General features: G+C 34.8%; 1 long non-coding RNA gene across 3 annotated transcripts; it reads left to right on the top strand.

Annotated features, from left to right (window-relative positions):
* Window positions 1–4,541: 4,541 nt before the first annotated feature.
* On the top strand, window positions 4,542–9,859 carry LOC110790679 (uncharacterized). 3 transcript variants are annotated; one of them, XR_002533887.2, is made up of 7 exons: window positions 4,542–4,905; window positions 5,038–5,133; window positions 5,345–5,446; window positions 5,541–5,664; window positions 8,731–8,856; window positions 8,971–9,123; window positions 9,323–9,859. It is a non-coding gene; the product is annotated as an uncharacterized lncRNA (long non-coding RNA). The 3 variants fall into 3 exon arrangements; XR_002533886.2 differs by lacking the exon at window positions 8,971–9,123 and having other exon boundaries at window positions 4,543–4,905; window positions 5,345–5,449; XR_002533885.2 differs by lacking the exon at window positions 8,971–9,123 and having other exon boundaries at window positions 4,546–4,905.
* Window positions 9,860–11,119: the final 1,260 nt, after the last annotated feature.

The raw sequence follows: 11,119 nt of genomic DNA, 5'->3' as shown, positions 1-11,119 counted from the left end.
TAATAAAGTAACAAAACTCCATTGGCCAATAAAATCCAACAACAAGAAGACCTAACCGGTATGGCTCGATTATTTTTTGTAGATGCCGTATGGCTTTTTATTAATGAATGACTTTACTATCAAAAAAGTATATATATATATTACCACTTTACAATTCAACAAGGGATGAATGAAAGCACAACAGTATCCAGTATGGTATCTAACATGCGGAAGTAAAGCACAAAGAAATGAATACAGCATTCTCTCAAAAAAATGAAACCAAAATGTGGTCAATTCATTTTAAATCACTTAAATTAGTATGTTAAAATAAAATAGCCCAATTAAAATTTATAGGTGACATTCGAGTTTGGCGGAAAAATATTAACTAGTTTATCGAGATATACATATGAAAATTACTTTACTTAAATAAATTGTTCAAAAGATCTTTTTTATAATACAATGACAGAAAATAATGTATAATGGGGTTTGAGTTTTGACAACAACTAAATATAAATCTAGAGCCCCCCCCATTTTTTTTAAACAAAGGTCATATAAGTTACAGTAAATAATAACTAAAATAACTAAAAAAACAACCTGCATGACTGAAGATTTTGAAGTGTTTTTCCTGCTTCATATTTTAGGCACTGCACTGCACAATGATTTATAAGCGTTAACGCACAGTTTGAACTTTTCTTCAGCTGCTGCCTGTATTTGTCAAAGTAGTCACCATGTACATAACATTCGGTAATGGAAATCCTAAGGTTTTTTTGTCTGAGAATAAAATTATAAATAAAAAGACAGACAAGGTATTTCGTGTCTAAGGCTAGTTGATATATCGATCGATTATCATTTTCTTGAAATCTCTCTTTCAGTATTTACATTTCTCTCTCGGACAGTAACCACAAGCAAACATAATCAAGTACCTCATGACATAAATTAGCAACATAAAGGGCTGACAAAGGAGTATGTTCTACTATCTTTAATTATAAAAATTGTGTTCCCACATGCTAACACAGGTCCAAATTTCCAAGCAAACTTTAGAAGGGAAAAGTTCCATGTAACTCCCCTGCCACACCAATTGGTTCATGTAGAGTTTGTATATGACATGGTCCGTCAACAAGAAAAGTGAGGTCGTGTATCTTATCCTCCCAACCCAGTTTAATGCAATTGAAATTTTGTCATCTTTGTTCTAAATCTACACACTTCCACACATTTCTACTCTACTAAAGATAATTAACAAAAACACGAAACTAAAATCCAAACTTTAAGTCAACAACAAAGTCTTAAAATAAAACACATAAATTAATCAAATAAGTGTAACCTAGCTTACGGAAATTCTCCAATGGCGTTAATACTCGAAGTGAGATCGAATCAAGGAAGAAATGAAGCAATCTACTTCAAATCTACAAAAATATGGAAGAAATTCAGAACACTCGACAAAAATAAATTCTAAAAATCGGGAAAAAATCGATAAAAAAGAGATTAACATGGCGATGCTTTGTGAAACACATACTCGATGAATTATTGCGAAGCTTTGATGCAAAATATATTCACATAATGAAATTCGAAGGGATGTCAATAAATTCGATGAGAAAGTTACCTGAATGGGTAGAAATAAAGGAAATTGGTTAGGGTTTACAAGTTTGAAATTATGTTGCTACTGCTCCAGTAGTTTCTTCTCGGCAAGAAACAACCAAATCGATTTTCCTAGTGAGAAGCTTCTTCACAACAGTGGAGGCATGTGTCGAGTCGACAACTACCCTCTTCTACATGAATCCTGAAAGACATCATTTGCAATTCAAACCCTAAACTCCGAAATTCCCGAATCTTTGCAGGAATCGCAACTCTAAGGTAAAAGAATTCGTAAAAATAAGAAATCTACAGACTTGATTCTAAACCACCACCGCCGACTACTTTAGGAGAATAGATCTAGAAAGATAAAAGAAGGAGATAATGGTAAGCTAGAACATTGGAGGAAAGAGGAAGGAGAGAATGACATTTAATGTAGTTTATTATCTTTTTATTCTGGCGTTTGGTGGGGAGAAAAATAGAGACCCGTGGAGTCACGTGACGGGTCTCTACCCTTTCGATTGTAGTGTGATACAGGGACCCACTGTACAACTATATAGAGACCCCTGACTAACATAATAGGTCTCTTCCCTAAAGACTTAGTGGCGTACGTGGGGCCAGGTATATATTAGAGACCCGTCCTCTCTAATATTAGATCTCAAATATTGAAGAGACCTGTTATCTCAATTATAAGGTCTTTTATTTAGGGTCTCTTTGACTAATTTTGTAGTAGTGATTAATCTGAACCTTGATATTAGACTAATGCACATTGGGTGAAGGACGCATTTTCTTCAATTATCTCACACAATCAGGGGGCATTTCTTGTAGGTAGATCTATCCTACACAATCTCCTTGTGTGTCAAGACATCATCAAAATGTATAGAAAGGGCAACCTCAACCTAACTGTATCATGAAGTTAGATCTCAAAACAGCCTATGACACAGTTGAGTGAGACTTTATTGCTGAAGTTATGCAGGATCTTAGATTCCCAGTCACTTCATTTAGCTCATTATGACTTGCCTAACCACCACTCAGTATTCTATTTTGATCAATGGTGTACCTACAGATTTGATACACCCAAAAAGGGGTTTAAAACAAGGGGATCCACTCTCCCCTTTGATCTTTACTCTTTGTATGGAGTACTTTTCTAGGGCAATGAAAATAGTAGGGGAGAACCCAGATTTCAAGTTTCATTCTAGATGTAGAAGATTGAAACTCAATCACTTATGCTTTGCTGATGATCTACTTATGTTCTGTAAGGGAGAAAAAGAGGTAGTGCAGCTCCTACTGGGTGGTTTTTAGGTGTTCACTGATAATACTAGTCTAATTGTCAACCCCCAAAAATCTCCTCTCTGATCAACAAGTTAATGTTCTCACTGATATTTCAGCCTTCGACATTGGTTCTCTTCCCTTTAAATATCTTGGGGTCCTTGTGAGCCCTTGAAAATTGAAAGCCAGTGACCTTGACTTTCTCATTGATAAGATGGCTACTAGAGTAAATACTTGGAGCTCTAGACACTTATCATTTGCTGGAAGAGCTCAGCTGGTTAACTCTGTACTCATGAGTATATGTGTGTCTTGGTCTCAAATGTTCCTCTTGCCTAAGGTTGTTCCCAAAAGAATAAACTCAATATGCAGATCTTTTTTATGGTTTGGCAATTTTGATGACTGCAGGTCTGGCTCTGTAGCTTGGGAAAAGTTGTGCCAGCCTAAATCCCATGGAGGGTTAGGGTTCAGAAATTTCCTACTTTGGAATCAGGCTGTTGTAGGGAAGCAGGCATGGGCTATTGCTCGAAAGCAAGACAACTTGTGGGTCAAATGGATCTGCACTATATATGTAAAAGACAAGTGTTGGGATCAATTCACTGCTCCTGTTGCAGCTAGCTGGGTGGTGATGTTTATTTGTAGAGTGAAGAATAATTGCAACACTCAACTTCACTCTTTTAAATGGTTGAGATCAGCTAAATACTCAATAAAAGAGACCTATAATCAGTTGTGTCATCATGAAGACAAGGTCCACTGGCAATAGTATGTTTGGAACAGACTTTCTGTGCCAAAACATAGGTTCATTCTATGGCTGACAGTGCTTGATAGACTGAAAACAAAGGACAAATTGTTTACGTTAAAATTAACCCTTATGACCTGTGTCCACTGTGTGGTTCAAATACAGAGACAGTAACTCATATCTTCTCTGATTGCCCTTTAAGCTCCAACTGCACGAAACAAGTTATGAGCTTGCTTGGTTATCAGCACATCAGACACTCCATTTCAACTCTCCTGAAATAGGTACAAAGATATGACAAGAGCAGAGTTCAGAAACTATCACTTATACTGTTGTTGCTAGTCTGGTCTATAATGTTTGGAAAGCTAGGAACACAACTTTGTGGAATCTTCAAGTTTCTATAGTCAAGAATACTGTAAAAGGCCATTCAATTTGAGGTCAAAAGTCGAGTTGCAAACTTGCTAAGCAAGAAAACTTGTACTAGAGATAGGGATTGTTTTTTAGCCTTTGAGGTTTTAGGTCTGTTTAGGCTAGGTGCTCCTAGCCTTTGTTGTTTGTTGTCTGGCCTTGTCTTTTGGGACTGGTTTGGTTGCTTGTTGTGGTTGAAGGTGATCAAAAAAATTTATTACTTGCTTGCCAAAAAAAATAAAAAAATAAATTTTTCTAGCACCCTTTTTACCTACATAAGGACCTTTATAGTTCATATAGTGACTATAACAAATTAAACACCACATATCTTAGGTATAGTAGCTATTATATATTCGAATCATAGCAACCCTATGTTTTTGAAAGTGAATTGTGACTTAAAATCACATTATTCAAGCAAAATATGTATCAACTAAACTAATTTGATAATTTTTTCCCGTAATAATCTCACAACCTTTAAAAGCAAGGAGTTGATTTTAACTATTCATACAATAGTGTAATGACTAAAACACCCTTCAATTTCCCTTTTGTCATCTGCTGCCACATCGCTTCATGCTTAGCCGTTGATTGATTCTGCAGGTTGGGCTCCCATTTGGTTTCTGCTAACCCTAAGATTCTTTTCTCTCTAACTCGTCTCTCCTTCCCCTTCATCCTTTTTCTCTCTCAAGGTCTGTAGCCATCTCCCATGGCGGATGAAACACTTTCGGAACCACCATCAAACTCGTCTCTCCTTCCCCTTCATCCTTTTTCTCTCTCAAGGTTTGTAGCCATCTCCCATGGCGGATGAAACACTGTCGGAACCACCATCAAACAAAATGATATTCATATGAATTATCGGTTTTACTTATGATCTTGGTTCAACGATTTAAATTCATGCGTTTATGTGTTCTTAGTTCAACAGATTTTAATTTATCAGGGTTTGCAATGAGGTGAGCTTCGTCCACCAACTCAATTTGAAGTTAGGGTTTGATTGTGTTTTTCCGATTTCGTTCCATGAGGTACTTTTTTTTTCGAATAGTTAAAAAATTGGAAATGAGTTAATTTCTGATTGTTTTTTATAGAATGCGTGTTGGTATGAACGACGGTTGAAATTTTCTTCTTCACAACGCGTACTCCTTCTGAATCTCTCTCACTACCAATTCGTCTCTTTCTCACTGGTATGATTTCTCTGGATTTTCCGAATTATGGTTTTGTTTATTGGATTTAATGGTTTATTTTGTTGAATTATGGTTGGTTTAATTGAATTGGAATATTTACTATTTCAACGTTTCTTTTTCTGCTATTTTATTCGATTTTTTGTTGTTTTATTGTGAAACTAATTTCCCCAATTAGTTGCTTTTTAGTTTAACTGGGTGTTTGAATTTGCAGGGTTTAATCGAGGGTTTGGAATCAAAAGATTGGATTAAGGTCTGTGAACATTGAATGATATTAGGAGCTTGGCTATTCATCAGTCAATCTTTTTCTTCCATGGTAGTAAGTTTATGTTTGAGTTTATTTATAATTTTCAAAAATGGTTTAATCTGGCTCAAGAAGTAATACCCTAATGTGTGTTTTGAACAATCAGAGAACCGGTTGTTGTGGTGTTGGTGAGGGCTATGAAAAACCCAAGAAGTAGCTGTTGATGCTGCTGATTTATTCGTAGCGTATCGTGACTGCTACCTGATTTCTCTTGTTGTTTTGACAATTTGGTAAGACCTGGATTATTCGTGTTTGCTCTTATTGTCTGCATCTTTAAAACAAATTATTCTCATCTAGGTTGAAAGATTCACAGTTTTTGGCATAAGATTTCAAAGAATTATAGGGAAAATTAAAGAATTCCAACATTTTGTTGTGGCAATGTTCAAATTTCGAAGGTGGATTTCAAAATTCCTTACCATTTTTGCACTCTTTCTTGCCAATTTGTGTATGCGTGTGAATTCTAGGGTTTCAACGTTTTTTGCTTTTCTAGGATTTTTCTGATCCTAGAAATGGCTGACGGACATTGTTTCAATTTTCTGGAAGTTTTATGCTGATAAATTTGTGCCTCAATAATCAGTAATATTCGATTATAATTAGAACTGGTTAGAATTGGAAATAATTTAGTCTGTAATCACCTAATTTTTATTGTAACTTGATTTAAGTTGAAATTTTTGCAGTTGTTTGTGAAATAATATGAGTTATTCAATCCCTCTCTGATTTTGTTGGCTTTTAATTATTGGGGCTCTTCACCATTAATGATTTCCGGTAATTCTATCTCCTTCCCCATTGATGATCTCTGTCGATTTCACCACCAGAAGAACCTGCATATCCTGAGCTAATAGTGCTTTCTGCTGTGTACACCGTAGGGTGCATAACTTTTATGAATATCACTATTTTAGCCTAAACTACAAGCAAGATTCATACCATGAGTTGCTAAATATTCACATTAACAGAGACATTGAGATGGAATTCAAAAGTTGTAGCTTTAAGCTAAATAAAGTTGTCATTTTCCATTGAATGGAAACTACTCGTAGAAGCAGCTTAAGCATTCCTATAAATGATAAATCTAAAATCCTCCATAGCTCATTGAGAGATAAATAATACCCCGTTTACCCTCCTCTGTCCCATTGCTATGTTAATGTTACTTTAGTTCACATAGATTATGGAGGGAGACAAAAGTGGGTGGTCTCGTGATTATTGTTACCAAAGGTAGTATGTTAAGAAATCCAAAATTATTATACAAATACTTAATTAGCTCATGTCTCTTTTCTAATTAGCTTGATTAAATTGAGTTTTTACTTGTTTTTAATTTGATTTTGTAGAATTATATTTGCAAACAATTTTGCATTATCTAAACTTTTAGCAGCCTTTTGTTCTATGTTACCTTTCTTTTGTGTGCATTTTCTGCCAAAAAAAGAGTGCAAAATTTTAGGGGTAATAACTTTGCGTGCGCATGTGAGATGTTGCGAGTTTGAGTTGGTGATTCCATATTTATGTTGAGGTTCTCTGTACTGAAATCCGAGGATTCAGCTCAATATAAAAAATGTTCCTTTCCTTGTGATGGTTCATGTTTTTGTTATGATAAGACTTTCTCCAGATCTAAAAGTGCAAATTTGTATTCTTGGCATCCTAAACTCTTGACATCTTTGGTCAGAATGTAAGTGTTTACTTCGAGTAGCATCACCGGAAGCATGTGTGATACAGACATAGCACCGTATCATAGCATGACTATGGAGTCCAGCATACCAAATGCTCCCATTGTGATTATGAGATTAATTAAACAATCACCTATATCTGCTGAAATTTTTAGTTTAGCTATATTGTTAGCTTTATTTTGTTTCACTCTAGGTTCAACTAAAGAAACAACGTCCGAATTAGTATTACAGAGCTCTGGGAGGAAGAGTGAAAGACACTTAAAAGTTTGAAATAATCAGTGCTGAGATGTGTTTTAGGGGCTGTAAACTGATCCAATTTTTCCATTCAATTGTTTGGGATTTTAAATTACCAGTACTATCTTTTACTAGCCATGTAAGACTTTTTCAACGCATACATGAAATTAAGTCTTTTAAACTTGTTTCAACAAGTTCTCTGAAATTGTGTTCTTACCGATTTCAATTGCTTAGAAATAAATTCCTTCTCCATTTCTTCTACCCAAGACATATTTTCTCCCGGTTTTATCTTAGTTACTGACTCTTATAAGAGTTGTTGTTTTTTATATTTCAAAGTAATCCATTGTTCTGTAACTCCCTGTATCATTCGAAAAATACCATTGATTAGTACGTATGTTTAATCATAGTAATAGCTCATAATCTTCCCTGTACGATTCTGCTTTTGCATCATCATCTACAGACCTAATAACAGTTCCCTTAACAGATTCGTATATCCTTTTTATATAATTTTTATTCCTATGGAGAAGATCATAGTTCACTATCACATAGGATAAAATCTTGGTTCATGTAGCCAATCCCATCATTGGGATTAGTTGGTGATATGGTGATCGAGGCAAAAGCTATCACATACATGAATGTTATAGAGTGTTCTTTTTTTTCTTGGAAGATGTTATTGACACTTTTTCCCCCTTTCCTTAATAAGTTAATATGGTTGTCACTTGCCAGAGTGCATTGTTTATGTTTTCTTCCTTCCAAAAATTGTTATTTGACTCGCGAATGTAAGACATCATCCCTTTAGCACTTTGACCTTACAAAAAAAAGGATAAACCTATGGTGAACTGTTTGATGTTTAATTATTGTTTTTATTAGTGTGGTATGGTTGAATCCATTCTACACTCTAGCGAATTAAGCCATGAAAATTTGTAAGATAAGGTTACTTTCCTTCTTTTAAACTTGATGGACTTAGATATAACAGTGGGTCATTGACAAAAGTTCTCACTTGTCATGGTAATGTATCCTGAAGCAGTCTGCAAAAGTTCTCAAACTTTGTACTAATTAATGCCATGCCATTGTTTTTCGTCTTTAGGCAATTGATCTAAATTTTGGAGTAGTTAATCAGAAATCTTTGGTGTAACATGTATATGTTGTATTTCATTTCTCACAAGTTTTCTTAGATTTTTTTTTCTGTCTTATATAATGCAGGAGTCCTCTCTCATGATGGGGCTTTACTATATTGTTGTTGCCGTGTCCCTTAATGATTAATACAATAATGATGTCCTTGACATGCCTAAGGGAACTTGTTTCCCAAGGTCAACTTTTGGTCATCTTTTATTCACAAGGAAATTATGTAATATATGTACTTCGTATATGTAACTAAAGTTTGCCCTCAACATGTCTTCTTGCCAGAAGAAGGATGCATCATTACAGACTCAGTCCCGTACACCTTCTTTCTCGAGGCCCAATTCTTGCCAAAAGATGCTCTCCCTAAATGGTTCTTTGAGGCGTCCGGTGCTTGACTTAAATCCATTTGAGGTATATTATTAAACCTTATTTGCGTTAAAAATTGCATTACTTCTTTGCAATGACTTTGTAGATTAGTTTCATTTTATTGAACCCTTCTAAAACGCCTGCAACTCATATATGTAGCTACTAGATGGCTTGTTTAAAGAATGTCATCGCCATGGTGAAGTGTTGGTATCTGAGGGATACTTTATGTGAAGGAAATTGAATATGCAAAGTCAAGAAAAGAAAACCAGGGTGATTTTAAGCATTGGTTTACCTGCTTTGGTTTGTTGTTAAGTAAGTCTTGCTTTTGGTTACTTTTGCTTTTACGTTAATCAAGCATAGGAACTAGGAAGGACTTAGGTTCTAGCTTTGGTGTTTCCCTTTTTGTTAGTGTGTTTCCTTTCGTGTGTTTTTTGTCTTTGTTTAATTAGGGGCTTTACTGCTCTTCCTCACCAAAAAAAAAGTATTTATGTGCATTGTGTTGTTTGTGCAGGTGATAAAGCCAAAATAACTAGCACGAACAGACCAACAAATACATTCTTTGACTGGTTTCTCAGCCGCTTTGGCTTATGAAAGAACATAAGAAAGTAGACAACTTTCACAGGCGTTAAGGAAAATTACCTTAACAAATCAGTTTTACTGAACAGAGATCTTGAGAGACTTTGAAGTTCTTGCACTGTAAGTCCGTGACGCCCTGAAGTTAAAAACGAGAAGAACTTGAGGCACTCGCACGAAAGTAATAGAATGTCAAGTGATTCTGAAATGATATCTTAATTTAAAATCCGAACTTAAAAAGTCATTAGTCAGTCGACTAAATAGAGATATATTGGAATCCCTTTGTACCTCCTGCTATTTTCTCTTTGAAAGTGTTAATAGTGTCACTCAAAAGAGTATTTCTAGAAGTTTGCCCTGTATCTTTTGATAAAAAAAAACTACTTGACTTTGATCCTATATGATCATAGGTGGTGGTCAGTTTTATTTTAGTTTTTGTTTGTCAACTCTTTATAAATTGTGTTTTTTGTGTGCTTTATATATGGCATTTCCACGTACTTAATTTGATATTTTATAATTCGTATAACTTAGCACCTTTGGAATGCATAGTTAAGTTGACTTTATTGCATGATAACAATGAATTATCTTAAACCACGTGCTTAAGGTTTCCTCTCAAAGGAGGTTTAGCCGAATAAATTTCATTCTATCTTTTGAGAACGTTAATCTTGTTAACTTGTAAGTCATCCCCATATTAAATCTCGTGCTATTGTTGATGAGGATCGGAAGTGGTATGATGGCCCAAAACATCACAACTTTGAGTGATTCTAATTTTGTGATACAAAATGTAATTCGTATTATTTTCTTTGTTGGTGTAATTTTCTATATTCGGTTTCGATATTTTTTTGAAAATAAACATTGTTATAACTTGATTTGAATAAAATTTGATTTTGTGTAACTCATCCATGAAAGATATGCTTTATTTAAAACAATTCCAACATTAATTTTACTAATTAGATTTGCTACTTTGGGTAACGTGCTATAACCGCATCGTATGCAAATCTATTTCATCTCATTACAAACAAACAACATACATGTATTAGCAATCCTTAATCAATAGCAATCCTTAGTATGTATTAGCAATCCTTAATCAATAGGTTTCTTCTCATACAAAACTATATTATTAACCATCATTAAGATATTTTAATAAAAATAATTATGCATTATTTTTTTAATAACTTGGGGGACGACGCGCGATAGCACGCCGGCCAACAACTAGTCCTAATAAAAATGCCAATATAATTAGGAACAAGTTATTGACTTTTTGAGGATCCACAATAAATTTAGTGTGGAACGGGGTCATGTAAGAATATTACATTATTTTGAAGTCTGCCTTTTTCGATTTCCTTCAATAATGCTTGAAGATTCGTAAATTCCCAAAATACGCTATTTTTTCACTTATTTCCCATTCTACCATTCACGGCAGCAAGAAAGACGGTCTAATTTTTTTATATTAAATCTACAATAAACCGCTATCTGAAAAAACGGTTTAAAGGGGTAAACCGCTATCTAAAATAGCGGCTTATGTATTTAATGAACCGCCATTTCAGGTAGCGGGTAACCCCTTATAAAACTGCGCGATTTTGTTTTAAAGCAAACCGCTATCTCAGATAGTGGTTTATACCATTGAACCGCCATCTGAGATAGCGGTTTGCTTTAAAACAAAACCGGCATCTCAGATGGCGGTTCAACGCTGAACCGGAAAAAAATTACTTTTCTTTCTCTCTTGCTGACGTGGACG

This window comes from Spinacia oleracea, chromosome 4, assembly GCF_020520425.1.
Source record: "Spinacia oleracea cultivar Varoflay chromosome 4, BTI_SOV_V1, whole genome shotgun sequence".
NCBI lineage: Eukaryota > Viridiplantae > Streptophyta > Magnoliopsida > Caryophyllales > Amaranthaceae > Spinacia > Spinacia oleracea.
Note: the sequence above shows the minus strand (reverse complement) of the source record. Positions and strands in the feature narration are given on the sequence as shown.